The following is a 20,270-nucleotide window of genomic DNA, read 5'->3' as shown; positions in this document are numbered from 1 at the left end:
GTAACTGTTACTGAGGCACTCTGACCAGGCTAACCTGCTAAATCTGTCTCCCTTCATCAATAAAGGAAAAAGTCATTTAGGGATAATTAAGAGGGGCAAAAAAAAGAGGGATATGTTTTCTGTACCCGACAGTAGAAATGAATATGGACAATGGAGAGAGAATGACAAACCTTCCCATGTAAGGCACAGTTGGTGGAATGCAATGAGTTGTTTTAATGACTCTATCTGCTTAGTGACAGTCAGTTAAAATACAACCATTCTTATCAAGAGGTTCCCTACAGGGTGACAGTAGCCACTCTCCTGCCCTGCTGGCAGATAAGACCTTCCAAATCCTCCCAAAATGCTGCAGCATTTATGTGCAGAAGAGCATTTGCGTTCACTTGGTACATTTTTATTTAAAAAAAAAAAGATGCCATTGATGCTGAATAACATCACTAATACTGTTGCTAAACAGATGGAAAATAATTGTTTATGGAATTTGTGTTTTAATCTCATTGATGTATTTGGCAGGGCAATCCACCTAAGTACACAATTCAAAGCCTGCCTTTGATCTGGGCTCCTTTGGGGCGTTTTCCATGACTGATAAACTGCTCCTCTAAGTTCATAGGGAAATGATGAAAATGATAAAAAGAGAAAAAAAAGAAGAAAGGCAGGCATCAACCTCCCATTTAGGTATTTTGTCCCCTTGGACAATGTGACAAGCTGGCCAGACCCGAAGTCATGCTGGACACAGCACACGTCCCACCCGGTCATACACCCACATGGGGCTCAGTATGAATGCCCTCATCTCTCCCCTCCCCCTCGCCAGTCCCTCCTCCGCTTTGCACACAAACACACACATGTTCAATGCAAGATTCATATGCTCTATCTTTTTAAAGATCCCTACTTACTTTTTACATTTGCCAGTTTAGATGCTTATAAAGTATTTATCAGAAATAGCTGTTATACATACTTTCCTCTTTCACCCATCACACATTTCTTGGTTAGCATTATAATGTGACATGATAGAAATCAGAAGCTTTACTTTCAATGAAAATGAATGTTCTAATTGTGAAATATTTTGTCTTACAAATGTTCTGCTGTGAATCAGGCTGAGTGTAGCCATGGGCAAGAGGAAACCCTCACACCTTGCCAGTTTTCCTCTTACCATAACGTAAAGGACAGATCTGGTGTAGAAAATTTGATAGCCACTGAAAGAAAGTGTTCTGTAGATTCCCTTTTCAGAAATACAGTCTCCTTCTTTCCTCCTCTTGAGATGGTTGATCAGACACTTCCCTACATTCTTAAAACAATCAGAGAAGAATTGAAATTCATGGATAGATTTTGTTTGTTTGTTTGCTTGATGGATTTTTCTTCTCATTCTTTCTCCTCTGCAGAACACAAGTAGTAAATGATCGGATCTTTGACAGAACAAAGGTATTTTTGATGGGCTCTGTAATCTAGTGCGCTAATGCGCCCAGTCCCCTCATTGTCTTGCTGTCTGATCCCATCCCTTCTGCCAGACAGTCACTGCGGGATGAGTCACTTTTAATGTCTGATAATCAAGGTGAATTTTCAAAAAGCTGCCATTTTGGAATTATGCACTATATCACAGTGTCAGAGACGAGAGGAGGAGGAAGGATGAAGGAAAGGCTAAGATAGACACCTACTGCACATTTGGAGAACTGCAGGACACCCTATCACCATGCCAGATGAGATGTGTCTGGAGGGTCTAAATCGATCAAGGCGTCCATAATGAGAAAGAGACTATGTTAATTATAAATTTAAAATAACTTCTATGATAATGAAGATTATATGCACAGGAGAAAACGTCTTAGTTAAAACAGACTGGAGGGATGAAATTAAGCACCAGCCTTTTGGGGGTATGATTCTGTACGTACTGAATATAATGTGGTCCATTAAATAACCTAATACAAACTTACATTGGAAAAAGAATAGAAGTGAATTGTGGCTGTCTCTGTGGATGCTGTATTGTCTGCCATCCTTATTTAAAGCAACATCAGCTAAGGGAGTTTATCTAGCAGATGAATACAGCCTTCCTTTAGTTCGAAAGACTGGATATTTCTGGAATCATTTAAAGGATTGAAACCTTGTTCTCTCCATTAACTAGCAAGGGAGATATTGGAAACTCCAGGTAAACAAAAGTCAATCAAATATTTTTGCAAGACTTTGACTATTCAAATAGATGTTGGGCAATATCTTCTCTAAGGTAATTAACTAGACCACTGGCAATTAACCAGCACACTGTTATGTACTGTGGCTCTGGAATTTTAAAAAAATTTTTAGCATTGTGTTAAATAGTAGGGTAGTTGAAGGAAAATGATGTAAGAATAGCCTGCTACCTCTGTTTATTATTCAGAGGAGCGAATGTCTATAAATAGAACCAGGATGTTTTGACTAGGGAAATGCTGTCCTCATTACAGCTGGGAGATGCTAGGGCAATTTAAAGCTGAAGCTTCAAAGCCTTGTCCTGCTTCATAAAACCACGAGGGTTTTCATGGCTGTTTCAGTAGCTGGTCAGAGCGTGCAGGTACTTTATCTTTTCCGGGGGAGGGAGATAATGGCATTTCTGAAAATACTATTTTGTAACTATGATGAATGCTTACATATTTTCTCCAACAGGTATTTAAATACTTGCATATCTTCTTTAACACCATTATGTTTACAGGTTATTATACCTTTTTATTGTCTGCCCAGGTTAATTAGCCCATTCTGTCCTCCTTCTCCAGCCCTACCTTTGCTACTGTCACACACACACTATGCTTAATAGTTGCAAAATAAGAAGAAAATATTTAGCTACCATGCTACTATTCTCATGTATACAAAAAAAAAGATTAGACATAGAGAGACTGTTTGAGATGAAAGTGAGCCCTTAAAGATCTTTGGGTAAAACCCTAACTGTACCGAAGCAGAGAAGTGACTTGTCCTGGGACACACGGTCGGAGAACGGCAGGCTGCAGGCCAGCACCCAGTCCTCTAACTGGCGTGCCGTCCGCGCAGTGTGCTTTGTTCCCATGAAAAGAATGCAGGCTCTGCAGCCTGACTAAACAGTGATTAATGTGCAGATGTCACAATGAAATAAAGAAAAACCTGAGGAAGAGATAAGAATCATATATATTTTCAACCATAATACAAAGGAATAAAATGGAAAGTGGTATGAAATGAAGGCAAGCAAAATGTTAATAGAACATCTATCTAATAAAACGATCTGCCTAGTCAGGAATTCTATTAGAAGGTAGAATTGTCCTTTTTTGAAAAAAGTAGTAGAGACATTTGAGACTAGCCAAGAAAGCAAATGCTGCTTACAAAAATCACACTGCTTTATTTCTCTATATATTTTCACCTGAAATATTAGAATAATTTACCTCATAGTGAGGCACGGATTCCAGCTGTAATCACTGAGATCCTTCCTAGGCTCTATAAATTAGTGACCTGGGTAAAACTAGGACTGAACCAGCATTTCTAGAGCCTAGATCCTTAGAGAGCACAGCCTTCCTTGCTCTCTGAGGATGGGTCTACCTGAGGTGACCTGATAGGTATTTTTGCATCTGTGATTTTCCTGTCTCTATGTTCTGTCTCTTGTTGGACTGATCTCTGTCTGAAATATTCTGCACATTTTTAGTAAAATACCTCCTTGATACTTTGAGGACTCTAAGGCCCTCAACATCAACACCCCTGCACCCTCAAGTATATCCCCTATGTTAGTGTGAACCTGATGGATTTTATTCACAGACCCTTAATGACAATAGAAGCATTCTTGGGGGCACTAAGTGATAATTACAATAAACCAGACGTTATTATAAACCGGAGCATGACCTCCCAGCTCTACTTTTCCTTCTGAAAGAACCTCAAGAAAGGCTTGCACTAAGAATTAAAAAGGAGATATAAAATCCATATACATTGAGAATGTGTTTTCGCATGACAGAGAATTTTTGGTAGGGATCAAAAAATTATGCATTGTTCCCTGGCTGGTGTAGCTCAGTGGATTGAGCAGGGGCCTGCGAACCACACGATCACGGTTCCATTCCCAGTCAGGGCACATGGCTGGTTGCAGGCCAGTTCCCAGCAGGGGACTCACGAGAGGCAACCATACATTGATATTTCTCTCCTTATCTCCTTCCCTTCCTCTCTAAAAATAAATAAATAAAATCCTTTTTAAAAAAAGATTATGCATTGTAAGAAATCTTAACAAATAAGATGAAGGATAGAGATGTGGTCAAAAAACAATGAAAGGGTTAAAAACCAAATTGTGATTCCTTCAAGTATCAAAACAAGTGGGCTTTCATATTGTCTCTGATCTAACTTTTTGCTTCTGGGAAAGAAAAAATTGAAGAGCATACATTTGGCTAGTGGGATAAACAGGGAAACATCGTATCTGTTTTTGCTCCGGAGAGCTATCAAGAGAGTTAATGAACTTCCATTGCAATGATAACGTTAGGAATAGAGTTTCTCAGCCTCGGTATTATGAACATTTTAGACTGAATAATTCTTTGCTGGAGAGATGAAGAAGAGTCGGGAAGGGGGTTGTCCTGTGCATTTTAGGATGTGTAGCATCCTTTCTGGCCTGTATTCACTAGATGGTAGTAACATCTGCCAAGTTGTGACAACTAAAATATCTTCAGGCGTTGCCAAATGTCCCCTGGGAAACAAAATTACTCCTGGTAGAAAAACCACTGGACCAGAAGGAATAGTTCTTATTTGGGAAAATAGGCTTAATTTTGGAAATGATCTTTATTGATACAATAAGTTCCCCACTTCTAACAATATGTTCACAACATAGGTATGGCGTGGTCCCTGATGTTGCCCATGGATTGACTAATGACTGGTTCCGTTCTCTAGTCTAGAGAGAGACTTGTCTCAAAAAGGAAATGAGCAATTGGTTATTCACACAGAGTTGATCAGGACCAAACAGATATAGAGCCAACTATGTTTTTGAAAGAAGATACACTGTCAATGAAATTTTTGAAATAAATTAAAGACCTAATGTGTAAAAAGACATCCCATGGTCATAGAATTGGAAGATTTAAAATAGTAAAGATTTCAGCACTTCCCACAGAGCCACCGGCCTAGTTGGGGTTTTCGTTTTGTTTTTTGTCTTTTAATGCCTGTTTGAGACAAAAATGACCTTACAGCCCCCAGTCTTCCATAGAAAGCATCCTGAGCCACAATGGAGAGCATATTTTTCAATGCTCTTTTCAGATGTAGCCAAGGAGGATAATGGGGGAGGGGAGAGGAGGGACCTCCCAGAGCCATGGAGAACAATGAAATGAGAAGCTCCCCTGGGGAGCAGAACAAGAGTCCAATCAAAGAACAGTCCTCACTCTAGGGGGCCTTTACCATGTAATCCCACAGAGGCTGCAGAATTACAGTGAATCAGTGACTGCTGTATAATTTCCATTTTTTTCCCTTTCTAAATGGGAGACTACATTGCCCTGTTCCGCTTCCACCACTGTATGTTGGGCACGTGGGGCAAGTAACTGGACTTCTTACTTCCTAAGTGTCTGGATCAAGAGGAGCCATCTGAGAGTCAGAACTTTACGTTTGAAATGTGATTGGATGACACTTTAAGGTGTCCTCTTTCAAGAAGAGATTAAAGTATTGTGCACATAAAAGAGGGAGCAATATTTGTCCAAAGGAACAGACTGTGGCAGATTTTAATACTCTTGTTCATCATTTGCTGTCCTTTCTTATATGATTATACATACCACTCATTGTCATGATTGTCAGTATCTCTCCATATGGGGGCCTGTCTCTTTGATATTATGGTTGGTCATACAACTTTCTTTAGCACAGAAATGTGGATAGAAGTGATAGACACCACTTCCAAGCAGAAGCTTAGCCATGTCGTGGTTTAATCATCACTTCTTTCCCTCTGTCACTTCGTCCAACTGAAAGCTTTAATGGGCACCACCAAATCAATTCAGAGAATTCAGTAGGAGTGGTGGCCATGATTTTGATTAGGTCTTAGATGTGAAGCTTTTTAAAAATCAGCCTATTGCTCAAAACATTTCTCAGTGTTACTTTTTGTTGTTGTTTGTAAAAGAAAAATAGTTGCATTTGTCAATCCCATTTACAAACCTGCAAGTTCTTTCTTGATCTTTCTCTTCTATTACCTTGTTAAATGTAGCCAATAGAAACTAAGGCACACTACAAACATTCTGTTTCTTAGGCTCTTCACCTAAATCCACAAGCTAATTAAAAACATGTCTTCCTTCCTAGAAAAGTTAGACTTAAGCAATGCAATGTTTTAATTCAAAAACAGAAATAACAAAAAAAATATGACAATAAACTAGAACTAGAAAGAGAATTCCTCAATCTGAAAAAGGCATCTGCAAAATCCTCAAGCTAATGTCATACTTAGTGGTAAAATACTAAATGTTTTCTCTCTCAAATCAGAAACTAGACAAAAGGTCTGTATTCATTACTTCTACTCAGCATTGTACTGGGTGGAGGTTTAAAGGCAATCAGGCAAGAAAAGGGAATAAAAGGCATCTACACTGGAATAGAAAAAGTAAAACTATCTTTACCTTCAGATAATATGATCTTTTATATAGAACATCATAAACAATCCAAAAAACAACTATTACAACAAAGTAAACAACTTCAATAGTGTTTCAAAATCAATATACAAATATCAGTTGTATTGCTATATACCAGCAATGAAAAATCCAAAAATGAAATTAAGAAAAAGTTTCATTTACAACAGTATAAAAAAGAATAAAATAATTGTGAACAAACTTGTGAAGATTCAAGGCATGCAGAGCTCATTCTATGAAATCATTATTATTTGCCTTTTTGTGGATCTCTTCAGTACGCTCTCAAAATGGCTCTACTTGCAGACGAGTTTTGCTGAGTGATTTGGGTTCAGGTACAGGACAGTTAGTAGGTGTATGAATAATTTTTGGTGAAGGGTGATTATTCTAACAAAGAGTTTTTGACCTACATCCTTACAAGTGGGAGGTTTATGTACATACTTGACTTAAGGTAAATTAGACCTTAGGTTTCCCTTTAGCAACTTCTAGAAATTATTTACCTAACATTTTAGGGTTATTTTACCAAAATAAATTACTTTGTAACCTTTTCATTTTCTTACAACAATTCTACCTGACAGACTTAATCGCTCTGTGTTCTATACAACATCTGTACTTTGTGCAACTTCCTGTATCTGCATGTCTCCCATCATTTTGTAATTACTTGTATACACGTCTGCCTCTGACACCAGACCATGAAAAGAAAGACAGCTTTTTAGTACCTTTGCATCCCCAGTGCTTAGAACGTGTTCAGTGCATGTTTGCAATCCTGAATTCCCACTTCCATGGGATTTCTGTTTTTCACCTGCTTGAAGGCCATCTCTCTAAGCCTTCTTTCCTCCAAAATCTGTATGTCAGTCCCTTCAAGTTACAGGTTGATATAAAAATGAATACATATTCTCTCTGGGCATTATATCAATTTCCTTATTTCTGAAGTTACTAACCACCATTTCACTATTGGCCATAATGAGAAACAGCCCATGAGAGTCACATTAAATGTCTTATAATAGAGTTGTCATGGCACAATATAAGGACTATTTATCTGTGAACAAGATATTAAAGGTAAGAAATAAAAATCTCTGTCCATCCTTTGTTTTCACTCTCTCTGCTTCATCAACATTTCTTAGCTGAGATCTTTCCATCTGCTTTTTAAGCATAGGCCATATACACCTTTTCAAAGAGAGACAGCTGTCCTTGTATTTAGAATAAGGACAGCAAGAAGCCTGCATGTCACTCATGCTTGATGGATATTTATTGTTCAGTACAAGCTAAAGGAACCAGTACTATCACTAGTGTTTTTATTACTGTGACTATCAGCCTATCAAATCAGACATCATGATAATTGATTGAGTTATTGGTGGGATGGAGGGACATTCTTAATGGTTGGTTGACTAAAAAATCCATCACCAAACAATACAGTCAGTGTTATAGTCAGAGTTTATATATTCTCTGATGAGAGTTTTTAATCCACACAGTTATTGTTCCTCTAGAGTCTGACATGAAGCTCACTGGTAGGATAGGTATTTTCTTGTAGAGACGGTCTCAACTTGACCTGACCAGAGATGGAAGTTTTCCAAGACCCAAACAGCCAAAATGTTTTGATCTTTGAAAGAAAAATATAAGAACATTTAATAACAATAGATTGATGTCTTCCCAAAAGTATATTTTTGTGAAAAAAATCTGTGCCATTTTGGGTCATGATGTAATAAGTACTAGAAAATTTTATGGCAGCTTGACAGTACTTTTATGTTTGAGTGATATAGTCATAAAAGAAAGACCTGGTATTTTGTATTCCCTTTACATTTTATTTTTTTTTAGTATTTTATAAAACTTTTGTTCATAATGGTATGGACATTTTTTAAAAAGAACTGGTCTTTACCACAGATTGTTTGGGAAACAATAATCAAAATACTATGTCTCATCTCAATACTTGTTTGCTAGTCTTACTTTATTCCATTCCCCAGACTTCATTCCATTTTATACACATTGCCATGTTATCTGAACCTTCTAAACTTAGATCATTGCCCCCTCCTTAACCTGCAGGCAGTAGGTGCGTTAAAGGCTTGAGGCACTGGTTGCACCCTTTTTTAAAGCCCCTGGTATTTGGGGGTTCATTGTGGTCATGAAGTTGGTAAAGTCCCCTTCTACCCACCTTAACAATGTATTTGCATTTTGGAAGATAGAAAAGTTTGGTACTGTTGGTTGTGACTTTGTTTCCTACAACTGTCAAACTGGAGAAGTTCATCTTAATCCACTATGCCCTTCAGCATTACTAACCCTTACTTCATCTCTGCACAATCCGATAAATGTTGGTTCTCCATGAGTATTATTTCAAGTGAACTGATACATTGTTCGTTGTTATATTTCATTTGATTTCTTGTGCTGAGCAGTCAACCTGTCTCCAGGAGAACTATGTTTTAACTGATTATGTCTTAACCTATGACAACATATTTTTTAAAGAACATGATTTGAAGACATTGGTATCTATTGCCATTTACAGCTTCTTTTCATCCAGATTGATTATATGTTCATGACAGGGATGTGATTGATGGAATGGAGAACACAAGACCATAATCAAGGAGACCAGTTAAGAGGTCTCTACAATAATCCAGTCGAGAAATAATGAGGGCTAATCTAGGATGGTGACAGTGGTACTGGAGAAGAAAGTGTGAGAAATACTTAGGCATTAGAACAACAGGATTTGGTGACTAGATGTGGAGGGTAAGTACGAGGAAAAGTTGAAGATGACTCTCAAATTTTTGACATGGGGTAACTAAGTAGGTGGTGATGAGATAGGAAGGTAGGAGGGAGAACAGGTTTGGAGAAATATGGGGAGATGTGACGTGATGGATTTAGCTTTGAGAACACTGAGTTTACCAGTGTGACATCCAGGCAATTGGAAATGAGTCTGAAACTCAAAAAAAAAAGTCTGGTTTATAGATCTAGATTTTTTTAAGCCATGAGCTTATAAGTAAGAGTATAGAGCTGAATGAGAACATAGAGAAATGTAATATTTTAAAGTGTGTTAGAGCCATTTCCACTTCTTCAACTTCCCCTTAAAATTCAAGATGTTTAATAGTTATAGTTTTTTATCTTTCATGTGATAAAATAGTATAATCCAGTTATAGCCTAATAGCTTACACATAGACAATAGGATTCTATGAAAAGCGAAGCTGATCAGAGAGATCAGATGAAATGTTTCCTAAACTGGGAACTGATCTCTAGCTTCCCATGTAGTACAGATCATCCAACTGCCCCTTGTCCATATTTCCTCACTCACACTTAGTAAAATAACAGAAATATATGTATTAGGATTTTAGGTGTGTCAGCCCATTTGATTCAATTCAGTCATCACATGACCCCCTAAGAGATATAATTAATACCCATTAACAGGTGAGAAAATAGACTCAGAGAATTACATGATGGAAAGTGCCTGCGTCCCCACACTTTAGCATTATTTAGCATCCCCATCATCTAGTAAGACATACTTTTGCATAGTACCATAGGGCCCCCCTCTGTACTGGCACTCTAAATGTTAATATCTCTATCTGCCTCAGCCAAATCAGGAATTTCCCAAATAGCCAATTTTTGTGGTTCAAAAATTGATTCCTTTAGCTACATAGCTCCAAACACAAATAGCAAACACTAATGGACACAGGAGAGAGAGTTATGTTTCAAATGCATGTCAAACCACTTTTCTGCAATAAATTTTACCAAGAGTATACATCAAGAGGGTTGGAAATGTTCATCCTTTTTCACCCAATAATCCTGCTTCTTCAAAACTATCCTAAGGAAATAGAGAGGCACCTGGAAATTTTTCCACTTTTTTAACAAAGATTTTTAATGACCATCTACCAGTCCCAGGCACTATGCTAGGAACTGGGAACACAGCTATCGATAAGAAACCATCTCTGCCCTCTAACAGCTCCCAGTCCAGAGCACCAGGCAGATTTGTACCTATAATGATAGAGAACTTGACTGGGTATCATGGAAATAGGGAAGAGGAAGATCTCAGAAGTCTACAGTAGGAAGGCTTCCTGGAGGAAGGATGCACAGGATGAGTTAGTTGTAATGTTAGCCTTGAGAAGATGGGAGGCGAGGACATTCCAGACAGAGGCAACAACATAAGCAAAGTGGTAGGTAAAGAAGTTATATCAGGGACATCAGGGTCTTTCAGAAATGGACAGTTGGGAAAGGTCATACACCATGTTCTGGAGTCTTGATTTTACTCAGTAGGTCAGAAGTCCTCCCAGTGTGTTCAGAGTAGCCCCAGGGTCTCTCACAGAAGCTTTAGGAGACTTTGTCAACAGAAAGGTGTGTGGGGCTAGGAGTTGGTTCAGATTCTGAACCTCAGCACTGGCACAACCAAATTCCTTTGGAAGTTTTACTTATTTACAAGATTTCCAATCAAGATGGCGGCATAGGTAACTATTGCTCACCTCCTCACACAACCACAGCAAAATTACAACCAAACTATAAAACAACCATCACTCAGAACTGTCATAAATTGAGCTGAATGAAAGTCCAACAACTACAGAATTAAAGCAACCCACATCCATTCAGACTGGTAGGAGGGGTAGGGACATGGAATGGACTGGTCCCAGGTCCATATGTGGTGGATAAAAATTTGGGAGGGAGGGCCCTGGCTGGTGTAGCTCAGTGGATTGAGCGTGGGCCTGTGAACCAAACAACTACAGTTTGATTCCCAGTCAGGGCACATGCCTGGGTTGCGGACCAGTTCCCAGCAGGGGACGCATGAGAGGCAACCATACATTGATGTTTCTCTCCCTCTCTCCTTCCCTTCTCCTCTAAAGATAAATAAATAAAAATCAAAAAAAAATTGGGAGGGATATCTTGGGAGTGAGGAGTCCCAGTCCCACACCAGGCCTCCCAGACCAGAGTCCTAGTACCAGGAAAGCAAGTCCCCATAACTTCCAGCTGGAGAAACCAGCAGGGACTGAGTTATTGAAAGTAACTTCTGGAGTCCCAAGCAGTTCCTCTTAAAGCATACACACACGGACTTACTCAGACTCTGAGCTTCAGCACTGAGGTAGCTGTTTGAAAGGCACCAGTGGCATACAGGGAGGAACCAAAGTGTCTGGCGTGGAGGCGAGAGCTGGGGGGACAACTTTCTCCCAGACAGAAAGGTGGGCAGAGGCCATTGTCTCTTTGCTGATCCCTCACCACCCACAGAGCCACAGAGCTAGCAGGCAGGTGCCATATCTGAGACTCCATCAACCTGTTTTACACTGTTTGCCATACCCTTTAGATTCCATGAGGCTCCATCCTACCCAACTCATGAGCCCACCCCAGTGAATTTTCCATATGAATGGCTCGTCTTGATTTAAGCTTCACAAATTTCTAAATCATGCCCTGGCTGGTGTGGCTCAGTGAATTGAATGCTGGCCTGCAAACCAAAGAGTCGCCAGTTTGATTCTCAGTCAGGGCCCATGCCTGAGTTGTGGGTCAGGTGCAAGAGGCAACCACACATTGATGTTTCTCTTCCTCTTCCTCCCTCCCTTCCCCTCTCTCTAAAAATAAATAAATAAATATCTTTTAAAAAAATATTTCTAAATCTTCTCAAATAAGTAACAGTCAGCCTCAGTGAGATACCAACCCCCATACATCTTGCTAAGTGGCCCCCGGCCTAGCACTAGCAGCAGCCAGCCTAGATTCACAGCTTGGCTTGCCTGGGCATCTCCAAGCTCAGAACAAGTAGCATTCATGTCAGACTGCTTTATAACTCATGCAGGGTGGACCTGAGCAGAACATAGGTAGGGGCTGACCCTGGCCTACACCCCCAAGAAACCCCAGCACCTGTGCATCCAGTGGACAGCTACAGACCACGTCAAAATACCATTACCCTGCCCCTGCACAGCTAATTCTCCACAGAGGGCAGAGGCTGGTGGTGAGTAGTCACTACGAGTCCCTGTACCTGAATGGCCTGGGTAAACCTCTTCTATTAACCTGTCAAGAGAAATCAAGACTCAACTACAAGAGGAGGGTGTACTCAGCCCACATGAAGGGTGCATCTTGAGTACGCAGCTTGGGTGATAAGGGAGGCTGTGCCACTGGACCCTATAGGACACCTACCATATTAGGCCACGTTACCAAGACTGGGAGTCATAGCAGCCCTACCTAATACATAGAAACAAACACAGGGAGACTGCCAAGATGAGGAGACAAAGAAACATGGCCCAAATAAAAGAACAGATCAAAACTCCAGGAAAAAACTGAACAAAATGGAGATAAGCAATCTATCAGATGCAGAGTTCAAAACGCTGGGTGTAAGGATCCTCAAGGAACTTAGTGAGGACCTCAACAGTATAAAAAATATCTACACAGAAATGAAGGGTACAGTAATTAAAATAAAGAACAATTTACAGGGAAACAACAGTAGAATGGATGAAGCCAAGAATCAAATCAATGATTTGAAACATAAGGAAGCAAAAAACAGCTAATCAGAAAACAAGAAGAAAAAATAAAAAAAGGTACGAAGATAAAGTAAGCAGTGTCTGGGAGAACTTCAAGCATTCCTACATTCTCATCATGGGGTACCAGAGGAGAAGAGAAAGAGCAAGAAATTGGATATCTATTTGAAAACATAATGAAAGAAAACTTCCCTAATTTGGTGAGGGAAATAGACACACAAACCTAGGAAGCACAGAGAGTCCCAACCAAGATGGATGTAAAGAGGCCCACTCCAAGACACATTATAATTAAAATGCCAAAGGTTAAAGATAAAGAGAGAATCTTAAAAGTGACAAGAGAAAAGAAGCTAGTTACCTACAGGGCAGTTCCCACAGACTATCAGCTGATTTCTTAAAAGAAACTCTGCAGGCTAGAAGGGATTGGCAAGAAAATTCAAAGTCATGAAAAGTGGGGACCTACAGCCAAGATTGCTCTAAGCTATCATTTAGAATGGAAGGGCAGATAAAGAGCTTCCCAGATGAGAAAAAACTAAAGGAGTTCATCATTACCAAACCATTATTATATGAAATGTTTAAGGGACTTATTTAAGAAAAAGAAGATCAAAGCTATGGACAATGTAATGTCGTTAAATATCTATCAACAACTGAATCTAAAAAACACACTAAGCAAACAGGAACAGAGACATAATCACGGATATGGAGACTGTTTTGATGGTTGCCAGATGGGAGTGGGGTATTGGGGAATGGGTGAAGAGGTGAGGGGATTAAGTACAAATAGGTAGTTACAGAATAGCCATGGGGATGTAAAGTACAATATAGAAAATGGAGTAGCCAAAGAACTTATATGCATAACCCATAGACATGAGCAATGGTGTGGGGATTGCCTGAGAGAGTGGGGGCGGGGATTGGAACAACAGTAACAGCATAATCAATAAAATATAGTAAAAAAAATTAATATATTTACATGAAGAGTTCCACTGCTGAAAGGAAAGTTTGAAAATCTTTGATGAGGAGCTATGGGAGATCTTTAAACAAGGAGTAACCATAACAGACATACATTTCAGGAAGATTACACTGGTGGCTATGGGAGGATACGTCACCTGGTATTTATTTAAAACTGGAAACAACCTAAATGTCCAATAATAAGAGCATGATAAAATAAATTTTTGAATGCTTACTGTGTGGGGGCAGAAATCTAAGTACATATATATTCTACATTATTTAACCTTGATAGAAACCACCTGAGGTGAGAATTATCGGTATTTTGCAGATGTGAGAATTGAGTCTTAATGAAGGTGAGTGGCTAGGTTTGCATCATCCAGCTATTAAGATGTGAGACCAGAATTCCATCTCAAACCTGACTCATTGGCATGCCATTCTGTCTCCCAGCTGTGATAAAACCACTCGGAGAAATATTATTCGAAATCATATTTTCAAAGACTAATGATATAAAGGAAATGTGTATAGAATAATTATTCTAGTTTTATTAAACATACTGGAATGTTCAGAAATATTTACCACTGAGTGAAATGACTGTAGGTAATTTTAATTCTTATACTCTTCTTCCAAATTTTCTTTAATGAGTATATTTTTCCCTTAACCATTGGACACATTAAAAAATGTTTATGTCAGCCATTCTTGCCCCAAGCTCAAGAGGAAGGATCCATTCTTTAAAACATTTTTCAGAACAACTGTGCAAACCATCATGTGTGTAGGATGTAAGGGAACTTGGTCTGTGCTAATTACCAGTCATAACCTTGAAGTTAAATTCTTTGGAGCTTAGTTTCTTAGCCTAGGAAATTAGGAATTTAAGGGAAATAGTCTTTACAAATTCTTCTTTTAAAAATTGTTTATTGTTGTTCAATTACAGTTGTCCCCATTTTCCCCCATTGCTCTCCCCTGCCCTGCCTATCTCCCTTGTTCCACATTCAGTCCTCCCCCCACCCCTATTGTCCTTGTCCATGGGTCCTTTATACAAATCATAAATAAAACAAATTTGATAGGTTTGTTTCTTTTTTAGTAAAGATGAAATCAGGCAGGGCATAAAAGAAATATATTAAATTCTTTTTGCTTTCGTTACATTTTTATGGGCATTTAAGGTGGGTTCTTTGATTTGATCTTGACTATCTGATAATATGATAATATACTCAGATGCATTCAACATCTGAGCACCATGCAATGCTTTCACAAAAATTGTTCTCATCTCTTCTTCACTAAAACCTATTGAGGTGAGCATTATTATCCCTGATGTAAATCAAGGAGTTAAGGAACTCACAAAAGGTCCCTCACAATATGTTGTAGCCGGCCTCAAACCCAAATGGTTATTGTAAATTCCCAGAATATTGTTAATTCAGATTTGGAATTTTTTGCTTGATTATTTGTTTGTTTTATCCTTTCAACTACCTACAGTACTGGTTATAAAAAATAAGGTTTCTGTCCTCATGTATTTTGTATTCTAAAAGAGAGGCAAAGTTCTTTTAAAGAAACAATTCTGAAATTAAAATTAAGAATGTATGTAATGGGGACAAATGCAGGCTTTCGGCAATGTCTCTTGTATCCTTTGGTGAGAAGCAAACAAAAGGACATTATTATAAAATTGCAAATGGGGGCAGAAACAGTCACTTGTCATTAGTGTCAGGGTCATTTTAATGAAAATTAACCCCAGAGATGCTTGACTAAGCAGCGGAAACATAGGCATCATTTGGACTGTGACAGAACCAGGGCAGTTAAATTTTTCCTACCTGCATATGAGATTAAGAGGGTAAATCAGTCCAAAGCCACTGGCCATTCTAATTGCTCAAATTATTATCACAGGAACCACTAGGTAATACCTATGAGGTATCAAAAGATAGCTACATCCCAGAATAATCTTCTAACCAAAGAATTCCCGGTGGAATACTCAGTCACTGGTCACAAAGCGTGGATCTGCCCAGTTGGATAATAAAGCATTAAAATATGTAGTTTAACAGAAAGGGTAGATTCCATAGCATAGGTTGTACTCTTCTGCTGGGAATGACCCTGTTTGGTAGACAGGCAGCACTGACAGGAAGAAATTAGGCAGGACATCTCGAAGAGTCATGTCCTGCCTAATATTGAAACACTTTAGCCCATAACATGGCTACTGTGTGTGTGTGTGTGTGTGTGTGTGTGTGTGTGTGTGTGTGTGTGTGTGAGAGATGCACATGTGGCCTTCAAGTAAAAGAACAAACTAGTGATTTGTTTATTGGCAGCATAGCCCTATTTCTTGAAATGTGACTACTATTCACCCAGCATTTATAGGCTATGCGAAGAGGATAATGTCTAAGTAAAAGCTTCTAGGATTTGGTGAGGGAATGTCAACTTCTTAAATTCCCTGCTGTCCTGAGATGAAAGGGTGACCCAAGGTGGTAAGCTTGATCTCAGAGAGTAAGCGAAAAAAAGGGATGTTTTATGCATGATCAGCACCAATTTACCATCTGTACATCATTTGAATGGGAAGGGTACATGGTTTATCCTACTGAAACATTGCTTCTCCAGTAGAGCATCTCCTTGTAGGTAGCTGAAGAAATAACTATTGTGAAGTGCTCTAGTTCTCTGAGAAATGTGGATATGTGAGTAAATTACAGTGGGTCAAAGAGCACTGGACCAGAATTTGAGGAGATGGCCTCAGCTCCACCACTGTGTCTCACAAGTAAAGTAATCCACAGATGCCATTAATTCTCCATTATCAAGAGTAAAATTATGTTTATTAAAATAAGTAACACAGGACAAATAAATAATGTGTGAAAGCACTTAACTGTCACTTTAAGTAAATTATAACAATTTAAGGAGCTCTTACTATGTGCAAGGTCTAGATATTCTGGAAAACACAAATGAGATATGCTTCATGGCTTTAGGGAGCTTGGAATCCAGTGAAGTGACAGACCAATGCACATATTGTAAACAATTCAGTTGTAACAGACATTATGGTAATTGATATTCAAAAGCTGAATCATTCAACAAGTACTGGCAGGCACAGTACAGACTCTAAAAGTAAATTATTTCTCTCTAAGGTTGTGGGAGGCAAAGTCATAAAGCTTTATGAAAATGAATGTTTGGATTAGGCATTGAAGGTGAGATTAACACTGTTAGCCAGAGATGAATTGAGGCAAGCATGACAAAGGTAATGGGGGAGTAAAGCCATGGGGAACATATAAGGTGTGCTTAAGAAATAGTGAGTGGTCTGGTTGGGAAAAAAGTCAGAAATGTGTAATTACTAAAGGAGGAGGTAGTGAGAGATATGCCTTGTGGCTAGATCACAAGTGGCTAGATTCAAGGTGGCCAAGTTGAGAAGATTGAACTTCATTCTATAGATATCAAACACTTGAGGCAGAGAAATGATATAATTACGTCTGTGTTATAGGACGATAAGTCTGTCAGTGGAGTAAAGGAGGTCAGGATGCATGAGAGGAAACCTAGTAGGAGTCTTCTGCAAGAGCCCAAGAGACAAGAGAGAGCCAAACTTGGGCAAAGGGGGATAGAATGAAGAGAGAGAAGCTATGGACCATGTAGAATCCACAGAACACGGCAACTACTTGGACATGGGGCCAAGGAGAGGACAGAGTTGAAGAGGATACTTCTTCAGCTTCTCAAATACTGCTATTATCAGTCCAGCCCTTTATAAATTTTTGAAATAAGTTTTTTGCTGTTGCTGTTTGCTTGCTTGCTTGATTTTTAGCTTCAGAGAGCTCAGTGCAGTACCTCTCTTCTGTTCTCAGGGCCACGTATGGTTACTTCCTCTCCACTGTCAAAGTCTGTCATCTGGAAAGGGTGTGAAATTCATTCTGCCATTCCCAAACCTGCCATTCCCAGCTATTTGCCCTTTGACAGATTTCTAAACTTCAAGGTAGGGATAGAAACTTTTCAAAGGTAATTTCTAATGTTGCCTAGTAATTTTCCTACTAATTAGAAAGTATTTTATTATCAAGTTTTCTATATTTCAAACTGTGCCTTAGTGCAGTCTTATTTATTGGCAAGGGGGATATTCAAAATGCTGAATAACTCCTTACATGCAGTTGCTGAGTGGTCCATGAGAAACACCAACTACACCAACTGTTTAGGACCATATCAGAACACCTAGCTGAGTATCAGATTGGGTGTTTGCATCTTCTGGGTTATTGCAGCCTTACAAATAAGGATAGGCCAATGGACCTATAGCCAAGAATTATACCCAGTCTTTTGAAACCTAGATTAAAATGCAATGAAAAACAGACTACAATCCACTTCACTGTCACTGATTTTCCAAAGGCTACTGATGCTGGTCCACTAACTACTGATCCATAACTGTTCCCAGGCAAGGTAGGAAGGAGTTGTGAAAATTCTGTGATAGGATATACCTCCTCAACCTTAACCTTTCTCCCTTGTCCATGGGGTCTTTTGCTTCAGTGCCTTTGAGATGCTTTGGAGAAAAGGAAGCAAAGGCTCCAGCTACTCCATTCCCTGCTACATTGCACTCTTCCTTCTGCAGCCCAGAGCAGCAGACTTTTCGCCAGTCAGACTGTGCATCATGACAGCCTGGCCTGGCAGTTATTACCCAAGATTATTCACTTTCTCTTATTTGAAAGATCCACACTATTTTAGCCCTGGCTGGTGTAGCTCAGTGGATTGAGCATGGGCCTGCAAACCAGAGGATCGCGGTTCGATTCCCAGTCAGGGCACATGCCTGGGTTGCAGGCCAGTTCCCTGCAGGCTATTTCCCAGCAGGGGAAGCACTAGAGGCAACCATACATTGATGTTTCTCTCCCTCTCTCCTTCCCCTCTAAAGATAAATAAATAAAATCTTTAAAAAAAAAAGCAAGATCCACACTATTTTAAATACCACCCATAAGGCTGCAGCTGTCCTCAGAAATGGAGTTCTGATTAAATTCCTACTGCTCTTTTAAGAGCCAACTTAAATGTCACCTCTAAATAATACCCGGTGACATTTACTCAGTGCTTACTCTGAGCCAGGCACTTTGCTAAGGGCTTCTAATGGACTTTCTCATTTCACCCTCAAAATCAAACTCTGAAGCAAGTACTAGTGTTGTCCCCATTCTATAGATATGGAAACTGAGGTGTTAAATTACTGATCCAAAGTCCCACAGCTAGTGAGTAGGAAAACCAGCAGTGTAACATCCAGATTCTCAGTGCAGGTACATAGTAGGCATTCAGGAACTGACCTGAATAATGCACAGCCTCTGCTTCCCTTTAGACAATGTTCTTTGCATGTCTTTCACAGCAGTCCTCACATTTGCAGTGACTTTACCAGTGCTCTTTTCTCCAAATTCAACAAGACCACCATTGTGCCTCACTAGACCTGGTACAATGCCTGGCATATTGTGGCTCTGCAATAAATCTTTGTGGGAGGAGGAAATAAAGGTGGGGTGGGAGGAAGGAAAAGAAGAACATAAAGGCCTTATAATTTGAGGTTTAAAAGATACAGTGACCGACAGAATGGCTGTCAACAAACAAGTGTTGGTGAGGATGTGGAGAAAAGAGAACCCTCGTGCACTGTTGGTGGGATTGCAAATTGATACAGCTACTAAGGAAAACACTGTGGATGTTCCTCAAAAAATTAAAAATGGAACTGCTTTATGACCCAACAATTCCACTTCTGAGAATATAATAAAGAAATACAAAACACTAATTCAAAAAGATACATGCACTCCTATGTTTATTGCAGCATTATTTTCAACAGTCAAAATTTGAAAGCAACACAGGTGCCCATCAATAGATTATTGGATAAAGAAGAAGTGGTACATATATGTGATGGAATATTACTTAGCCATAAAAAAGAATGCCGTCTTACTCTGTAGGACAGCATAGATAGACCTCCTAGAGGACATCATGCTAAGTCAAATAAGTCAGACAGAGAAAGACAAATACCATATGATTTCATTTACATGTGGAATTCAAAGAAAAAATATATGAACAAACAAAACATAAACAGACTCATAGATACAGTGAACCAACTGAGGTTGCTGGATGGGAAGTGGTTGGGAGGGAAGGTTGAAAAATGTAAGGGGAATAAGAGGTTACAAAACAGTCACAGGGATGTAAAGAACAGCATAGAGAATAGAGTCAATAATATTGTAATAAGTATGTGTGGGGCCAGGTGAGTAATGGAATTATCAGGAGGATCATTTGTAAATTATATAGTTGTCTAATCACTATGTTGTATAACTGAAACATATGTATGTGCATTTTTAAGACACTGTTATCACTGCTGAGATTCCACGTGTTTTAGGAGCTGTGTGCCAGGAACCAGGAACACAAACCTGTTATATAAATTCTTTTAGTGTATACATTTGTT

At 39.2% G+C, this 20,270-nt stretch overlaps 1 long non-coding RNA gene across 1 annotated transcript in view; it reads left to right on the top strand.

The window, feature by feature from the left end:
* Positions 1-2,382: 2,382 nt before the first annotated feature.
* Positions 2,383-20,270, top strand: part of LOC128627648 (uncharacterized) — a 70,174-nt gene continuing 52,286 nt past the window's right edge. The window contains exon 1 of the long non-coding RNA XR_008391900.1: positions 2,383-2,530. This is a non-coding gene — a long non-coding RNA (uncharacterized LOC128627648). The remainder of the gene's footprint in view (positions 2,531-20,270) is intronic.

This window comes from Artibeus jamaicensis, unplaced genomic scaffold (assembly GCF_021234435.1).
Source record: "Artibeus jamaicensis isolate MK-2021 breed Jamaican fruit bat unplaced genomic scaffold, CSHL_Jam_final contig_464, whole genome shotgun sequence".
Taxonomy (NCBI): Eukaryota; Metazoa; Chordata; class Mammalia; order Chiroptera; family Phyllostomidae; genus Artibeus; species Artibeus jamaicensis.
Note: the sequence above shows the minus strand (reverse complement) of the source record. Positions and strands in the feature narration are given on the sequence as shown.